The following is a 20,190-nucleotide window of genomic DNA, read 5'->3' as shown; positions in this document are numbered from 1 at the left end:
ATATTTATGGTGCATGGCTGAAAAATGTATAGTTTAAAATATTCTGTGTTCTGTTTGTATAATGTCCATAATCTATTTCATTCTCTCCTAGATATAATACTTTGAATTCTACATAGTTTTATAATATATAAATTCATTAATAAATGTGTCCTTTCAGATTGCATTCCATATACAAACGGTTTAAGATTCCTTTTTTCCTAGGTCCTTACAACATTTTACTTCTTTGTGATAAAATGACAATGTTATCTAATTTCAAAAGCTTTGTAAAGATTATGCTATGTAAAGGCCATTCTAAGGTGAAGATTTATTACACAGATGTCACACTAACTTTAAATTATATGAATTACATGTATTGTTACACTTGTAATTTTGGAATCACCTTTTCAATAACTGTTTTTCATTTCTTGCATCTGAAGAATGAAAAATATTGAATACTTTACAAATTTTCATATCATCCTTGTGCAAGTGCGATGTTAATCTCTGTACTGTTGTAATTTGGTATACGTGTTGCTGAATCATGTAGTATCCTGTGAATTTAAGTAGGTAATGATGCAATCTTTAAACAGGCATATATCCTTGGTTGCCTATTTGTAACAAGGAAACCTTATTGTTACTAACAATGCTATTGATCTCATTTCTCTAAAATTCTGTGTATAATGGAAAAAATACTTCTATTGTTCGGATGATTGCTCACATTTGCAATTTTTTGTCAATGACTATTTTAAGTCTTTTTCATTTTAAATTTGATCACACTTTGAAGCCTTTATACCTAGGTTCGAAGGTGATGGCTTTTCAAGTACTTATTTATCAACTGAGTTAGCTTTATGGAGCTAATGGATTCAAAGTAAGCCTTGCTTAAAAGCTACTTCTAAACTTCTGCAGCTTAAAACTTCCCGAATGAGGTCTTATTGAAACAAATGTCTACCTGACCCTTTGCTCTTCTTCCATGTAGGAACAGACCAACCAGAATATCTTACCCTGACAGCAAAGATTTTCTTACTGGAACAAAACTAATCTTAGTTACAAGGGATCATAGGGAGATGAACAGTTCAGACAGAACTGTTCAGACTAGAAGGTATTATATCAAAATATAATTGTTTATTATAACTACCATTTCAAAAGTAGCTAAAGCCAAGAAGGTGAAAAGAATTTTTCATATGCATGATTACCTAATGGCCTGGCCTGTCTAACATCCAACCAGGCAGGAACTTATACTACTGCCTTTCTATCACCAAATATTTCCAAAGCTCCAGAAGTCAATATATTTCTCCTCGATATTAGGCCTTAAATTGGTAATGTTTTAATCACAGTGTTTCCTCTTGCCTCTAGGATGTAAGTCTACAAACATTAAAGCTTTAGTTCTAACTCTACCAAGCACTGAGGTAGAAATAATGGAATAATACATTAAAACAGACTTGCCTTTGATAACCTAACCACAACAGAACAATGCAAAACATTGTTTCACATTCCTTACATTATATATAGTTATATTTTTATATTTATATGTGCTGCTTTTATATTTCACAGTGAATCTTAATAGAATTGATAATTCGACAAATAAATTGATATTTATTCCAATAAATAGATTGGAATATAAATAATTAGGTTTAGAATATATATTAGAATATAAGAAGTATCAGTGCAATGTCGTCAGTATAAATTTGTAATACCTTTTATTGTTCTTGGTCTTCTGAATTCACATGGTTAAAAAAAAATATTTATTTTCCTCCAATCTATAAGGGATTTTACTATGCTACTCTGATTTTTTTCAACTCACTGGTCCCAAACTGGTTTTCTCAACATTTCCCTGATTTTGCTGATATGATGCCTAAAAATATTATTCTTCTGCAGGACCTACATGTCCTAGAATCCCAGGTCCCACTTATCTGTATCATCTGATAACAAGGGCAAGACTTCGCACCTAAGCCCATGCAATATGCCAACAGAAAGTAATTGAAGATCCATCTCAATTTCTCATTTCCTATAATATTTCAGGGCCCCAATTCCATGCGACAGAGGATTTAGCAGTAAGCATTTGTGAAATGCAAGGCAACTTAAAATGAAAGATGAGATCACAAAATCTGAATGAAAGTACTGTAATTCAAACTTTCAATTTACAGATGACCAGCCCACATGAGTAAAAAAGATCACAAATGTCATAAGAATATTTTTAATACTCCTGTCCTAATAATTAATGAAAGATTTCATTCCAGCATAACTAGGCCAAAAAATAGTTCCTGGAATGATAGATCCATAATTGGTCTACCAAGGCTAGGAAAATTTGACTTAGAGGTCAAATATAATTCAGGAAAACATTAATTGAGAAGATCCTTAGTGCTTCAAAACACAGGTACTTCAGTAAAACTTGGTTCTGTAGTATAAAAATGTCATTCTCAAACCAATGATAAACTACAATTAATCTCCTGAAAGCATATTCCGTTTCAAATAAACTTTTTAAAATCACATTCACCAAAATAGCATTTGACAAGTAGATCATATTTACTGACATTACAAGTTTTTCAATTGGAAGAAGCAAGTTACAATAGAGTTGATTTACTTACCCAGCACTAATGTCAAATAGGTTCAACCATTCAATACAGTGTAGAAATAGTGCCCCCCAAGATTTGTGTTGTTCAGTAGATGCCTTCCAGAAATGTTTTAAATAGATCAGCCTCCCATATTTCAAGCCCAAACATTAGTTAAAAAGTAAATTTCATCACATAATAAGGTACATTTTAAAAAGTCACTAGTTGCCGTATCATATGTTGTTTTATGTTTTCCTTAAGAAATATGACGTTAAGTCTTGAATATGGGTACTCATCAGAGATGTGGCAAACATAAAATCTGTCTTCTATTTCTATCATATTCCTCCATAATAATAAATTTTAGTTTTCTCCTTTTTATAAAATTTATAGGTAGTAGAAAATATTATCCCATGTAAAATAAAATAATCCCAAACCATTGTACAAAGCCATTTATAAAAACTGGTAGTTAGTAATACATTTAAGTTATCTTTAAATTTTCTTATTTACTAAAGATTAATCTTCCAAATGGGTGAGAATAATATCATGTCTAGGTGTTTCACGTCTCCAGTCTTTCAAATTGTTATTGCAGATGAATGAATTATGGAAATACAAGCTGATATCAATTCAAGTATATTTAGGATTGAAACTCCATGGAATTTATATATATATATATATATATATATATATATATATATATATATATATATATATAAACATTTCAATGTATTAACAGACAGTTTAACAGAATGAACATCAGGAACTTGAAACCAGAGAGGAATAATAGTCAAGACATAGAATGAACGAAAAATGGAACAAGGGGCAAGTACAGCAAGAATACTCCATGTACACATGTGATAAAGGAAGTGGTAAATTGGAAATAAATCTTGGAGAAGGGTTGAGTTGAGAATAATAGAAGGAATGACTCTGATCCTGGAGCATTGGACAATTAGATGGACATATTTAATTGTAACACACTTGCACAGCCTTTTGAAATTCAGTGAAAAAATAACCAAAAACACAGAAAAATCACAACCAAACAGCAATCTTTGGAGAGTATGAATATGACCTCTCAAACTGTTAAATAGTTCATGAAAGGCAATATTGGGAAAAGCAAACAAAGATGTTCAAAGAGGGCAGTTTGGGGTAAGGGAGAATTTTGAACAGAACTAAATAGATTTTCTAGAGTTATAAATCACCTACATGTGCAGCAGTTATTTTCTTCTGCGAGATCCCTTTGTCTGAACTGGATACTCCAGTCCTCAGCCACACTTGATAGCTTGTGAAGATAGAATGAAAGAAACAACTTCAAGAACCCACTACTCCACTGGAAAGAGAACAATCCTCTTTTTTCATATTTTTTGTTGTTGCTTTTTAATTTTTTTTTTGTGGGTCCGGTCGTGGAGCCTAACCTCTGGGCCTGGGCGCTGTCCCTGAGCCCTTCAGCTCAAGGCTAGCGCTGTACCACTTTAGCCACAGTGCCACTTCCGGCTTTTTTCTTTTTGCTTATGTGGTGCTGAGGAATCGAACCCAGGGCCTCAGGCATGCAAGACAAGTGCTCTACCACTGAACCACCTTCCTAGTCCCTTTTTTCATACTTGTAAGTCAAATGATTTTGAATTTTATCTTTCTTTCTTTGTTCTGGCAGAGTAATCGGTCAAAGTAATTCACTAAATATTATTTGCCTTTTTTATTTCTATCATGCTGTTTACTTGTCCAAGCGAGTCCATTAAACTTCCCCCTTGCATTTGGTTACCACGAAAACCCAACATCTATGTTAATGAGGACAAACTCTAATGTAAAACTTTTTCTCCAAAAAATCAGTCCAAGATGCTGTAATCACAAATATTTAGATATACTTTTTTTTTCTTTTACCTTTGAAGTCTTCTTGTGTCTAAAGTGCCCACAAAAATAAGTACCCCACCACTTTTTGGTTCAATCACTTCTAACCTTAAAGATATATTTTGCTAACAAGATGCTTAGAGGAATCCGAAGAGTACTCTACTTTTATCTTCTCTTTTAAGACTCTCCTTTGGTATCATATCAGGAACAGTGAAGTTATTCTTTGCAAAAGTCTTTCAATAGATTATTTTTCTCTTGGTCTTGCATTTGCTCAACAAGATGTATGGAGGAGAAGAGAGTTAAATCAACCATACCTTGGATGACAGTGTCTGTTACAAAGGACAATACTTCTGTATCCTCCCCTTAGCTCTTGCCTGCTTTCCAATTAATCACAGCTTCTTGGCTTCAAGTCTAATAAAGCTGAAGAACCATAAGGCCTCCCCCACTGCTACATCTTCATGGTTTCTCTTTTAAAACTTTTTATTTGGATGTGGAATTTATTTTCATGTCTTCATTCAATCGGTTTTGCATTTGTAATGAGCCAAATAGGCTCTGTAAAATCACTTTAGGTAGCAAAAATATTAACACAACAATCTATATCAAAAAGTTTTGGCCTCCCTCCAATGCTGAAGCAAATACGCTTAGCTAAATTGTCTAATAACAGTTTTCTTGCCTTTTCAATTTGCTCAATTCTTTTCTGATCCCAACACTTTTGGGTTATGGAATAAGAGAAGTCTTCACTATCTTATGTTAATAAGGATATTATATTTTGTGAGCTACTTAGAAATGTGAAATCATTGGTTTGAAGTATCCAATCAGATTTTTTTCGCTGTTTCACTGCTTCACGTGCAAAGACATTATGGAAAGGGTTACAAACAGAAGAGTGTAAACCCAATACCTTCATTCATTGTGGAGGGCAGTTTCTCCCTAAATATTTTGGTACAAATTATCTGTTTCAGAGAATTGCCCTTTGGTAATTAAAGGTTAATTCACAAATTTTGATGTCTTATTTTTTTAAGAACTTTGAATTTAACTTTGAATTTAAATTTGACTACAACCTTGTTTCACACAGTAAGAGTACATTTCTTCGGTAAGGACAATTCTCAAGGGAATCTACAGGATTTATAGCAAGGTTTCTGTGGTTTGTTTGTTTAGTGTGAAAAATAGCCATCTTCAACCACATTGCTCCCTCTCAACTAAGTCTGCATGGATTTCTGTGCATGAAAACCTATTCTCCAGGGCAATTTTAATTTTCTTAATAGGCTAAATTGTTAAAAAGTTTGAACAATTAAAAATTTACCTGCCATAATTTTTAAATTCTTTTGAAATTCATTCATCAGAAACTGAATTCACCAATCCTAATTCCACCTTTACCATCAAAAACAGTTAACATGTTATTTTCATGATGTAGTGTCCATGCAACTATTATTTTCCAGTGCCTTTTTTATGCGCATATATGACCATATAAGGTGATGCTGAGAAAAATGAACTCCAACATATGGAAACAGATTTTTATTTGCGGTTGTTGTTTTCAATGTAATATGTGATTTCTGTTTTCTTTGGGGTTTTCCCATATGGTTTATCCCCTGCTGTATTTGATTTTGATACCCTATATATTGTGTATACATTTGCCTTAATTATGGAAGGGAAGAGGAACGACAAAATGGAGAGACAAAGGACAAAGAGAAAACCAATGCAATAGCAATACTCACAAGACAATATGCTGGAAATGTACATTACAACTTGTGAGGGGTATTGGGGTAAAGGAAAACTGAGAAAAATGAGAGAGTGGTTAACAAGTTTGAAAAGTTATGTATTCACTACCTTACAATTACTGTAAACCCACTGTACATCACTTTGACAAGAAAATTAAATTTAAAAAATAAGTTGCAGGAAATAAAATTTTAATTTATTGGTAAATATTATACTTTGTATAACTTTTTTAAATCAATACTATTTGGCATCTAATTTTAATTTATTACCCCTTTTGAATCAGAGGGCAATCAACCTGAAAGTTATCCAACAAGACAATATTTTCATAATAAACTTGCCAATATTTTGAAAAAAGGAATAAATTTAGTACTTTCTCATACTAAAACCAAAAACAGTTTAATTCTATGGAAACCCATAACTTTTAAAAGTAAATAAGTTGTTAAGAGGACAGAATATATGTCTTCTTCAAAATTCCTATGACTAATGACTACTCATTTTGAAATTATGAACATTCCATAACTGAGAGATTCAAAACAGCACCTGTTTGAATGTTATGTAATTCTGCAATAGATGAATTTTCTAATGGGTTGTTACAAATTGAGAAGTCAAGAGAAAAATAGCCACATTATGGTAGAGGAAAAAACTATGAAGCATCAGTAATAATTAATTCTTCAAGAGTAAGCAACTGCTTATCAGATTAACTATTATTTCTATGTCCATCAATCCCAAGATTTATGTCATAAAGTCATCCTAGACCAACAGTTTCGAACGTGTACGGTACACCTCAAAACTCCCTTAATTACATCACAAATAGCTTATCTCTATTGTCAAAAAATACTACACATCTGCTAATGTGATGTCCTCCGTGTTGTGGAAAGAACAACACAATAAACTGGGTTGCATCATTCCCCCCCCCACACACACACACTGGTATTCTTGAGATCAGAACATTTGTAAATATCATTTATATTTTTACTTGTTTAACTATCTTAGATATTCAGGATGCTACTATTCGGAAGATTACAGTTGAAAGCCCACTCAGGCAGGAAGGTTCCTTAGATTCTTATCTCCAATAAAATTCTCAGAAAAAGTCAGACACAAGTGGCACTGAGGTTGAAGTGATAGGGCACCAGCCATGAGCATAGACAGGCTCAGAGACAGTGTCCAGTCCCAGAGTTCAAGCTTTGGGACAAACCAATAAACAAAAACAAAAATAAAAACAAACCGCAAACCTAGCATTTTTCTCATTGTATACAGAGGCACTTAATTAGGGAAATTGCTTCCTGTCTTATTTATAGGAAGAATAAAGAAGATTTCACACAATTATTCTCTTTATACCATGTTATACCAAAACCACAAAAATTTGCTTTTTCTAAATTTATAAATTAATACCATCCATTTGTTGGCAACTCTGTCTACATTATTCACATTATCATTTTATGCATGAACTGTTGGAATTATCTATTAACTAAGTTCTAATTATAACTCTTTTGAAAGAATATTCTAGACAAATAGAATGCAAGAATCATTTCTGAAGTTTTCAATTAAACCCCTCTACTTAAAAAGAATTTTGTAGTATATAATAGAATATGAAATTAGAAACAAAACTAAAATATTTATTTTAAATCTCAGTTCTAATTTAGCAAGATCTACAAAGTCCTACATTAGACAAATTTTGCTATTTTTCCAGGCTTAAGCTTTTGTAATCCTTCATCATTTCTTTGGAATCCAACAAAATGATGATTACTTACTTTTTCAAGTTTTGGATGGGAATCATGAGTTATTTTCCATCTAGGAATGTTCTGTAATTAAGAGAGAATTTAAAACCCAACCGAAGATTATATATTAATTGCATTTCAAGAGGAAACTTCACTTCTCAACATAATGACAAAATTACCCCAAACTTCCAACTGTGTATTCTTTTCTTTTTTGTTTTGTTTTATTAAAACAAAATTATACTACCTGGTCCAGGAAAGGTATCACTATGTAATTCCACTCTTTAATCTCCTGTCTTAGTCTCACTGCTAGAATTTTTGGCTTATATCACATTGCCCTGCCATAGTTTCTTTGTTTATTTAATCTAGATACCAATGATCAATTCTGAACTTCTCCAGTGATATTATCCACTAGAATGCTCATACTGTTCATGTACTATTTTTCAAGATGTTCTAACATTTGACACAGGATATGAACATTTTCAGATGCATCTGAGGGGTCTCTGATTCATTCCTCCATGGATCTGATCCCTTTAATAATGATTACTTGACTCTCTTATTATCTCTGGTTTCTACCAATGTAATATTCTCAAACTTTTTTGAAAAAAGTTTACTTGAGGACTTTCTAATATTAAAAGTTATCACTTGATTCTAGTCTTACTCAAGCTATATGTTCTATTGTTTTCTAACTTTTCTACATATTCTGAGAGTAGTTTCATTTGTGTATTTGTGTGTGCACATATAAATACCTCTGTGTATATGTGTATATTTGTATGTATGTATGCAAAAGCCTCAAGCTCTTCTTCATCAATCTTACTCATGACAAGTATTGCATCACCTGAGCAATTCTTCCAATCCAGCTTTTAGCTGCTTAATTATAGGTAATGTTGCAAAGACTGTTCAGCCAAGACTGGATGCAAACTGAACTTCCCATACTCCTTTACATTCTTAGGTTTTATTTCTCCAGGAGTATCAACTTGTAAACTGCAAACCTTTTTGTGAGTGTAAAATCTAAGCTGTAGCCGAGAATTTTAATTCAAGAATTCACATCAATATAGATGAACATACAAACTACATATGCTGAGCTTACACTGTTAGAAATGTGATCTTAAGCTGGGTGGCAGTGAGATCTGAGGATTGGGGTTGAAAGCCAGACCTGGTAGGAAAGTCCCAGGGACTCTTTTCTCCAATTAACTACAAGAAAACTGGAAGTTGCACTGTAGTTCAAGATGTAGAGCATTAGCCTTCAGCTGAATAGCAGAGGGGCAGCACCAAGGCCCAGAGTTCAAGTGCCAAGACCACCACCAACAAAAAATATATAAGTAAAGGAAAGAAAAAGAAATGTCATCTTAGGCATCAGTTCATTGCTAGTATAACCCTTGTTCTCTCAACATGGTCTATTTTTCCAGTTAAGTCCATGGTCTTATATCTGACTTGCATTGAAACCAGAATTATACTTCCATTCTACTTTCTACAGAGCTGCATGATTAGCAATTCTGATTTAGAAAGGGAGTGACCACATACTTCCTGTTCCAGGTAGGAGTAATGCTTTCTCTATATCATTCCCATAAATCTACATACTGGACTTGACTTTATTGTTTCAATGTTGCCTTATTTGTAGAATTTTCTAATGTATATTGAACCCTTATGCTTAAACACAGAACTTCTCTTTCTCCTATTATTTCTGTTGTTTCCCTTACTGTTAACTCATGTACACTTGGGAAATAATGCACAGCACATACACTCACAAAAAGAATGATCTGAGTACCTTCTTCCTATTTAAAACTCACTTTAATTTACAGGAAACTTACAAAGTTTGAACTCAATGTACTCATGGATAATGTATTTATAAACAATATAAATTTCATATTTTCTCTTTACTAAGTTGTCTCTGAAACACATGTTACCTCGGGTCCAAAGGTATCCTTGTTTTATTTCAGTGAATCCAGAAAAAATTCATTATACCTCAAGTAGCACCATTGATTGTCACTGAAGTAACTATTACTGGATGTGGAAACTGATCCCCAGAGAGGAATGTAATATAGAGGAATGACAAAGTCTAAGTTAACTTTTGCTTTCCTTTTTACTGTACAAGAAAAGAATTCCAAGGCTTGAAGGAAACTCTGTCCCTGACTTTTTCAAGTGTGTTCTTTAGTCACATAAAACTTTTCTGTAAACTACTAGTTGAGAGGATTACAAAAAGGAATAATGGGCAATTTGAAGGCCAGCATAGAAAAAAAGGAAATGACGTTGTTTTAAAGTGTTCTACTGCAAAGAACCAAAAACATGGAGGTTTTTAAGTGTCTTATGGATGATATTTCACCCCTGAGGTTATTCTCTTGTTGCAGGAGGTACTTATCAATTCCTTTAGTCTGGTACTGAGTTCTCCATAGCAATAAGGATTCAAAAAAAGCAGGATTCAGGGAGTATGATCAGTAAAAGAAGCCTCTTCTCAGACCCGGACTCTTTTATGGGGGGGGGTCACAAAGAAATATCTGGGTTTTTATTGTTTGCTTCTTGTTTAGTTTGTGGTGGTTCTGGGGCTTGAACCCAGAGGCTGGACCCTGTCCCTGAACAGTTGTCTTTCCTGCCCAACTGCCCCCAATGCTAGTACTCTACTGTTTGAACCAAAACTCCACTTCTGGTTTTTTTGTTGTTTAGAGATAAGAGTTTGACAGACTCTCCTGCCTGCGTTGGCTTTGAACTAGGATAGTAAGAAAGCTATGTGACATCACCTGTATAGATTTCTCTTTTGAAACAAGAAATATTAGATGAAGTTTATTGTAAAGCTAATATTTGACAATTTTTTAAAAAAGAATATGTCCAGCAAAGAAGCCATAACTTAAATAATTCAGCAAAAGTAGGTTCATTGAATAATTTTGGTATCATTTGTTTTGCTTGGGAAGATTATTGATCTTTTTGTTCCTTTTAGCGACTTTTTTTGTTGATCATGGGGTTTGAAATCTGATTCTGGGTGCTTTCCCTCAGCTCATCAGCTCAAGTTGAAAGCTCTACCACTTTAGTTACAGCACCACCTCCGGGGTTCTGGTGGTTAATTGAATATAAGGGTCTCATGGACTTTTCTGACCAGGCTGGCTTTGAACAACAATCCTCTGGTCTCAAACTCCTGAGTAGTTAGGATTACAGGCATGAACCACCAGCACCCAGCTCATATTTGCATTTATGTGCACTGAATGGCACTATGTAGACAAAGAATGTAAATTTGAACCAAATGATGACATTAAAGTTTTTCAGAAAAATTGAGGTAGCAATAACTATGTCCTGCATTCTAAGGTTGTTACATTAATGGCTCTAAAATATGGGACCCTTACATTATCATCCTCAGCCATCTGTATAGGTGTATTTAGTATCAGGAAATATTCATAGAGAAATACAAAAAGAGGGAGATTATTAGAAAGGAAAGGACATTGAGTATGAAAGAACAGCATAGAAGGAGATAAATATATCTCACAGAGATTAAGATCTAGCCTAAGAGATTTAGAATGCTAAAGGCAATGAGGAATAAGCCTAGTTGATAACTTTGTTCTTCAATAACCAAACATGGTTCTCTAGAACAGTTTCTGGTACACCTTAGTTACTATCATTTATTCCTTCCATCTGGAGTTATTCCTTCTCTTCTGTCACAACTGTTAATTAGCCTCTGCCTTTTGGTGCCATGACTGACCAAAAAGATTTCCTAATCTCACTTAGACTGCTCTTCTCTTTGTGATTAGCAGTGACCACACAAAATCCTGGAATCTTTGAATTTCCAGAATTAATCTTCACCATATATCTAAGCACATTCCTAGCATTAATTGCTGACCTAATGACCAAAACATATTTTCAACACAGTATCAAAATATACGTAAAGTACATAAATTAGGGACTATTTTCAGGTGTCAGTATGTAAGGACAATTATATATTCAATGTATGGGTTCTATATTTTGCATTTGCTAACTGCTTTTTATTCTTTTGCCAGTCCAGGGGCATAAACTCAGGGCTAGGGGATTATTACTGAGAGATTTTTTTCTCAAGGGTAGCACTCTACCACTTGAGGCACAGCACTATTTCCAGTGTTTTTCTGTTTCTGTCGTACTGGGGAATTGAACCTAGGGTTTCATGCATGCTAGGCAATCAACGTACCATGAATCCACATTCCCAGAAGCCTAAATTAATTTCTTAAGATGGCATTACAGGGGAGTTCCGGGAAGATGGCGGAGGAGAAGCTGGAATCTGAACAAGCTCTCGCAAAGAAAGCAGTTTTAGAGTTCCAGTGAACAGTCCTAAGCCAGAGAATCACACCAAGTGTGCCATCACAGGACAGAGAGTTAGACAAGAGAGGGGAAGCCAAGGCAAAAAGACACATCTGAGCGCCTGCCAGCAGCCGCCGCGGCGGCAGCAGCAGGGTCACTGCGGAGTCCGCAGCCAGGGCCATAACTGAGCGCTCACACAGACAGTCCGGGACAAAGGAGCCAGACACAGAGGGCGAGCGGATTCTACTCAACACCAGCAAGAACCAACAAGGAGCGGATATTTTCATCCTGCAGTTTGCAGACCAGAGACGACCCAGGATCCAAGACTCGACGTGAGTAGAAGCCCGACGTCCTCACTCCTTCTCAGGGAGCAGAGGAGGTAAGGCCACCCCTCCCCCCCCAGCACAGGTGATCTCCATCTTGGATACCGACAAAGCTCGGAGGAGCTGCCAACTCCAACCCAGGCCTTGGAATAAAACGAGTCATTTAGCAGGTCACAAGAACTTAACAGCGAAGTGACCTGCCAGACTTGGCTCCATCCGGGGAAAAGTCACCCAGCTCAGGCACCAGCCATTGGAGTGGCTTTCCTCACTGGGAAACCAGAGCTAGAGGCTGCCCCTCCCTCTAGCAGCCTCCACAATCAATTGAAAAACAGAAAACCTGAGAAATGCTCCAGGCTGGGCTCTGTGTTAGCCCCAGGAAAAAGCTACTGATTGTTGAAAGGCCTCAAGCCAACCCAGAACCTATCCTCACCACTGCATCCCCCTCTTTTGTGATTCTCAAAGCAGATCACCCTCCCAGTAAACTAATCTGGGAGGGGGATCTCAAAATATTGGGTAAAGCAGAGCATTTTTCTGCCTGTTCGAAAAAACTGACTTAAGAAACCAATCAAGCCACAGGACCTCAAGCTGACCAGAGACTCCAACAAGAGGCTGGTTACAGACAAAAGGGAGATACAGGATTCTTCCCACCCCTCCCAAAAAAAAATCAAAAGAAAAAATCAAAGAACTTTTTTTTTCTTCCTATTCTTTTCTTTTTTTTTCTTTTTTTCTTTTTTTTTTGGTATCTTATATATATGTAAATTTTTGTTCCTTTTCAAAAAATTTTATTAATCTTTAATTTTTGCCTTTTTTGAAAAAATAATTGTTTTCCAGTAACTTTTTTTTCCTCTTATAATTTGCATTTTAGGAACATATGAATGTGCGTTTTCCTTTCTTTTCTTGTCTTCTTTCTCTTTTTCTTTCCTTCTTAACTATCTTTTTGTTTTTTTGTCTAGCTATACTGAACTTCTGATCTTTTTTCTCCATTTCTACTCCTTTTCACCTTTTCTCTCTTTGATCTTCTGTATGTGACTTAACTCTTGTCCTGCACATCCTCAGATAAACCCGTAGTTAACTAGTAGACCCTATCCCCCATTGTGTACACACTTAATCCACAAATTTATTACTCAATTCAAAACCTCTGAGACTTAAATTCCTTAATAGCAGTACTACCTCTTTATACCTATATAATATTTTAAGCATTTTTTTAAGTTTTTCACTTCTCCTCTATGTCCCTAAACTTCTATTAATATACTCACATTCCTCTCTAAATACATGGTCTTTTAATCTCCATAGTAATATTAATTTTTACGTTTCTATTTTTTTTCTGGTCTCTTTTCATTTCCCTTTCCCATTCTTCTTTTTCTCCCTCTCTCTACATGCATCCTAACAAACCTATTTCCTGCATTGGGATTAGGACATAGTTAACTCTCCCTGTGCCTCCCCCACACCAATCTATTCCTATTTTTTACGCACATCTCTCACTAATCCTAAAAATTTTCTGGTTTTCCAAATTCTTCTATGCGGTTCGAAGCCTATTAACATATACTTGTTTGATGTTGAATAGAGGTATCTCTTGAACAAGATTGTATCTGTAGACTATTGACTGTACAAATGCAAACTTTCATTGATGGTTGCCTTAAGATAGTGTTCTAGCACAAAACTGGTGCTATTTTCATCTCAAATGGGCAGAGTAAGCCGAAAAAAACACTAGAAAAATGACAAATCCGGAGATCTCAAGTCCCAATCTTGATAATCAGGGGTCAGAAGAGATAATGAATAATCCAGAGGAGAGTTCCCAAATAGCTCTACAAACACTGCTGGCAAACATGACAAATGAGAAGTCTGACAACTTACAAAGGACTCTGTATGAGCGTGAAAGGGAGAGAGAGGAGGCATCCCAAAACTTATACAGGAATATTATAAGCGTGAGGAAGCTACTCAAAAACTGATACAGGATTTGTGTGAACAACTTGAGAATAATCAAAGAGAAAGGGAGGAATGGCGTGAACAGGCTGAGAACACTCAAAGAGAACTGCAGGAATCCCATGAACGAGAGGAAAGAGAACTACAGGAATCCCATGAACGGGAAGAAGCTAATCAAAGAGTAATACAGGAATTGAGAGACTAGGTAGAGAATACACAAAGATCACTAAAGGCATTCATGGAATCCATTATCAAAGAGCTGAAGGAAGTTAGGGAGACCACAAAGGGAATGCTGAATGGAACCCAACAGAAGGAATGGGAGTCCAAAGAAACCATAACCAATCAACTAAGTGATTTGAGAACAAACACTGAACACCAAATTAAGGAAGTAAAGAAATTCATACAAGACCTAAAACAGAGCTTCAAGAAAGAACTTTAAGCCATCAAAGATGACCAACTAGAAGGAAAAGAGATAAAAAAAACAAAGTAGAGAGTCTTGACAGCAGGTTAGACCATGCAGAAGATCGAATCTCAGGGATTGAAGACAGCCTAGATATTATAGAGAAAGAACATACAACCATCCAAGACAAGTCCAAGAAATATGATAGATCTATCCAACACCTGGAAGACACCATCAGAAGGCCTAACTTAAGGATAATGGGTGTAGAGGAGTACCTAGAAACAGAAGTTAATGGTCTAGGAAATTTGTTTAACAGGATCCTAGCAGAGAACTTCCCAAACATACAAAAGGATAGGCCTATTCAGATACAAGAAACTTTTAGAACCCCAAATAGACCAGACCAGAATAGGACATCCCACCATCACATTATAATCCACACAGGATCAACTCAGACCAAGGAAAAGATCCTTAAAGGGGTCAAGGAGAAAAGGGTATTCACCTATAAAGGGAAACCAATTAGAATCACCTCAGATTTCTCAGCAGAGACAATCAAAGCAAGAAGAGCCTGGAATGATGTATGCCATGCCCTAAAAACAAACAACTATCAACCAAGAATACTGTACCCTGCTAAACTCTCCTCCATAACTGAAGGCCAAATAAAAACCTTCCATAGCAAAGAAAAATTGATACAATACATCTCCAACAAACCAGCCCTACAAAAGATTCGTAAAGATGTCCTACACATAGAAAACCAACAAGACCGCAACAAAGGCCAAGAAACTGCACCCACACTGAGAATCCAAGAACCTTAGGAAGAACCTAGTTTTTGCAGTCCCCAAGAAGGTGGATAACATGGCAGGAACTCCCAAATACCTCTCAGTACTATCTCTTAACGTTAACGGACTGAACTCTCCAATTAAGCGACATTGACTGTCTAGTTGGATTAAAAAACAAGACCCTTGTATCTGCTGCTTGCAGGAGTCACATCTTGCCCGTAAAAACAAACACATTTTCAAAGTGAAAGGCTGGAACAAAATCTACCAAGCAAACGGCCCCCATAAACAGGCGGGAGTTGCAATCCTAATATCAGATAAAATAGAATTCAAATTAAAATTTGTGAGAAGAGATAAGAAAGGTCGCTACATAGTAATTAAAGGATCTCTCCTTCAGGAGGATATTACAATTCTAAATATCTATTCGCCAAACAATGGAGCACCCAAATTTATCAAACAAACACTACTTTCCCTCAAATCCCATATAGATCCAAAGACATTAATTGTTGGGGATTTTAACATACCACTCTCCCCACTACATAAATCAACTCGGCAAAAACTCAACAGAGAAACCGCAGATATAAACAACCGCATAGATGAACTAGACTTAACAGACATCTACCTAACAGTTCACCCAGCAGCATCAGAATATACGTTTTTCTCAGCAGCACATGGAACGTTTTCTAAAATAGACCACATTTTAGGCCACAAAGCAAACTTGTCTAGACTCAGAAACAGTGAAGTTATACCTTGCATTCTCTCTGACTACAAGGGAATAAAATTAGAACTCAACAGCAAAAGCCACCAAAGAAAGTCCCGTATCACATGGAGGCTGAACAACACACTGCTGAACCAAGAGTGGGTCATGGAAGAGATTAGAAAGGAAATTCAAATGTTCATGCTATTCAACAAAAATGAACACACAAATTACCAGCTCCTCTGGGACACAGCAAAGGCAGTACTCAGAGGAAAGTTTATAGCTCTGAGCTCCTACATCAACAAATTGGAAAGATCTGAAACTAGCAATTTAATGACACATCTAAACCTCCTTGAAAAAGAGCAGCAAGATATACCCCAATCCAGTAGATGGAAAGAAATAATCAAAATTACATCAGAATTAAATGAATTAGAATCCAAAAAATCTATAGAAAGAATCAACAAAACAAAGACTTGGTTCTTCGAAAAACTTAACAAAATTGACAGACCCTTAGCAAATCTTATCAGAAAAAGAAGAAAACACAACCAAATTAATAAACTCAGAGATGAGAATGGAAACATCACCACAGAAACAACCAAGATTCAGAACATTATAAGGGAATACTTCTCAAAACTTTATGCTAATAAGTTTGAGTACTTGACAGAAATGGACCTCTTTCTAGCAAATATTGACATGCCAAAACTAAACCAAGATGAGTTAAACTATCTTAACAGGCCCATATCAAGCACTGAAATAGAAACATCAAGGAGAGACCTCTCAGCTAAGAAAATTCCAGGACCAGATGTTTTTACAGCAGAATTTTACAAGGCCTTCAAAGCAGAGCCCACACGAATATCCCACCAACTCTTCAATGAAATTGAAAGAGAAAGCTCACTACCCAACACATTCTATGAAGCCATCATAACCCTCATCCCAAAACCAGGCAGGGACTCATCAAAGAAAGAGAACTATAGACCCATTTCTTTGATGAACATTGATGCAAAACTTCTCAACAAAATTTTGGCCAATCGACTTCAACAATTCATCCAAAAATCATACACCACGATCAAAGAGGATTCATTTCAGGGATGCAAAGCTGGTTCAATATACGCAAATCAATTAATATTATTCATCACATCAACAGGAGCAAGAATAAGAACCACATGGTTATCTCAATAGATGCAGAAAAAGCATTCGACAAGATCCAACACACCTTCATGATGAAGGTTTTGGAAAAATTAGGAATCCATGGAACATTCCTCAATACAATAAAGGCTGTATATGACAAACCTACAGCCAGCATTATACTCAATTGTGAAAACCTAAAGCCATTTCCTCTTAACTCAGGAACAAGACAAGGATGCCCACTCTCTCCACTTCTCTTCAATCTAGTATTAGAATGCCTAGCTGCAGCAATAAGACAAGATGCAGACATAAAGGGATTCCAAATAGGAAAAGAAGAAATAAAACTCTCCCTCCTAGCAGATGACATGATCTTGTACTTAAAGAATCCCATAGACTCCACTCCCAAATTACTCAAGCTCATTCAAAACTTTGGCAAAGTAGCAGGTTATAAAATTAATCCCCCAAAATCAATGGCTTTTCTGTATGCCTACAATGAGAAAAGTCTGGCTGAAATTAGGAAAGCAACTCCATTTGTAAAAGCCCCACAAAAAATGAAATACCTAGGAATTAACTTAACTAAAGAAGTGAAGGACCTCTATGATGAAAAATTTAAAATCTTGAAAAAGGAAATCAACACAGAACTAAAAAAATGGCAAAGCCTCCCTTGCTCCTGGATTGGCAAGATTAACATCATGAAAATGGCAATACTTCCCAAGGCTATCTACAAATTCAACCCAATACCTATCAAAATTCCAACCTCATTCTTCAAGGAAATAGAAGAGGCAATCCAAAAATTCATATGGAACAATAAAAGACCCCGAATAACAAAAACACTCCTCAATGGAAAGAACACTGCCGGAGGAATATCAATACCAAATTTCAAACTCTACTATAAAGCCATAGTAATCAAAACAGCTTGGTATTTGCATAAGAACAGACTTCAGGACCAATGGAATAGAATTGAAAACCCAGAAATGAACCTACTGACCTATAGCCATCTAATCTTCGGTAAGGGAACTAAAACAATAGAATGGAACAAAGCCAGACTCTTCAGTAAATGGTGCTGGCAAAATTGGTTAACTACATGTAGAAAACTAAAGCTAGATCCTTATATATCAACTTGCACCAGAATAAATTCCAAATGGATCAAAGACCTCGAAGTCAAAGCAGACACTCTGAAAACATTACAGGTTGGAATAGGAGAAACCCTAGGTCTCCTTGGCTCAGGCCGAAATTTTTTGAATAGAGACCCGGAAACACAACAAATCATAGAAAGGTTGGACAAATGGGATTGCATAAAGTTGCAGAGCTCCTGCAGGGCAAATGACATACCTAGCAAGATCAATAGAAAGCCCACTGATTGGGAGAAAATCTTTACTAGCCATACAACGGACAAGGGTCTCATATCTAAAATATACTTGGAACTCAAAAAATTAAACCCCCCAACAACAAATCCTCAAAGAAACAACTGCCCAATAAATAAGTGGGCGAAAGACTTAAAGAGAATCTTCTCTGAAGAAGAAAGAAGGATTGGCAATAGACACATGAAGAAATGTTCAACATTTCTTGCCATAAAAGAAATGCAAATCAAAACAACATTGAGATATCACCTCACCCCAGTTAAAACGGCAAAAATCAAGAACTCTAACAACAACAGATGCTGGAGGGGATGTGGACAGAAAGGAACCTTAATTCATTGTTGGTGGGAATGTAAACTTGTTCAACCACATTGGAAAGCAGTATGGAGGTTCCTCAACAGACTTCACATAGAACTCCCCTATGATCCAGCAATCCCACTTTTGTGCACTTACTCAAATGTTTACAAACAAGACCACACTAAAGCTACTAGCACAATAATGTTTATTGCAGCATTATTTACCATAGCTAAGATATGGAACCAACCCTGATGCCACTCAGTAGATGAATGGATCAAGAAAATGTGGTATATATACACAATGGAATTCTATGCCTCCATCAGAAAGAATGACATTGCCCCATTTGTTAGGAAATGGAAAAACTTGGAAAAAATTATAATAAGTGAAGTAAGCCAGGCCCGAAGAAACATAGGTTCCAGGTTTTCCCTTATTTGCAATATCTAGTATATGCATGAGTCAAGCGGAAAAGGTCAGATAAAGTGATGTCAGGAAAATGAACCCTTAGATATGTATTTTAATGTTTTTTTTCTTTCATGTATGTGTTTCTAACGCATTTATAAGATTATCTCTTTGTTGCTTTGTATGTCCCTCCCCCCCTGTATAACCCCTACTTTCACTATATTTGATGTCAGTATAACTTGAGGAGGAGATGGGGGAAAACCAGTTGTTTAAGGATACAGGTGGACCTGTTGCAACAAAGAGAAGTACAAGTTGTCATGTCCAAAACGAGCTTTTCAACGTCGGTGCGGGGGGGGGGGGGGGGGATAAGGGGGAAGGAGAAGGATTGGGATTGGGTGGAGGGAAGTGGCTGTGAAGGGACGTGAAGGGTAAACAAAAGGAGGAGTCTGCAATGCTTGTTAAGAAATGTACGCATTATCCTGCCCATGTAATTGTAACCCCTCTGTACAGTATGTTCACAAATAAAATTTAAAAAAAAGAAAAAAAAAGATGGCCTTACATTTTCATTCCGTAACTATGTAGCATAGTTTTTGCCACGTGCTAGAAATTGATGTAGAAAACAATACAATACAGTTAGTCCAGTAAGGCTGGATGGAAAATGAATAATCGCCATGGTCTAGCCAGGGCACGGAGGGGTTTACATCATGGCGCTGTTTCAATAGGCTGAGTGAGACAGTTCCCTACCGACAGCCCACCTCCAGAATGAGAGGGCCACCTTAGGTTCCAGCCACATGGGGACACTGTGCCACCTCCTCCAGCTCACATTCAACCAGTTCCTGTGAGAGAGAG

General features: G+C 36.1%; 1 pseudogene; it reads right to left on the bottom strand.

Moving 5' to 3' along the window:
- Positions 1-420: 420 nt before the first annotated feature.
- LOC138805465 (U6 spliceosomal RNA) lies at positions 421-519 on the bottom strand (annotated as a pseudogene).
- Between the last annotated feature and the right edge of the window lie 19,671 nt (positions 520-20,190).

This window comes from Dipodomys merriami, unplaced genomic scaffold (assembly GCF_024711535.1).
Source record: "Dipodomys merriami isolate MVZ:Mamm:240054 unplaced genomic scaffold, mDipMer1.0.p SCAF_394, whole genome shotgun sequence".
NCBI classification, from domain to species: Eukaryota; Metazoa; Chordata; class Mammalia; order Rodentia; family Heteromyidae; genus Dipodomys; species Dipodomys merriami.
This window is presented reverse-complemented; position numbering and strand designations above follow the sequence as displayed.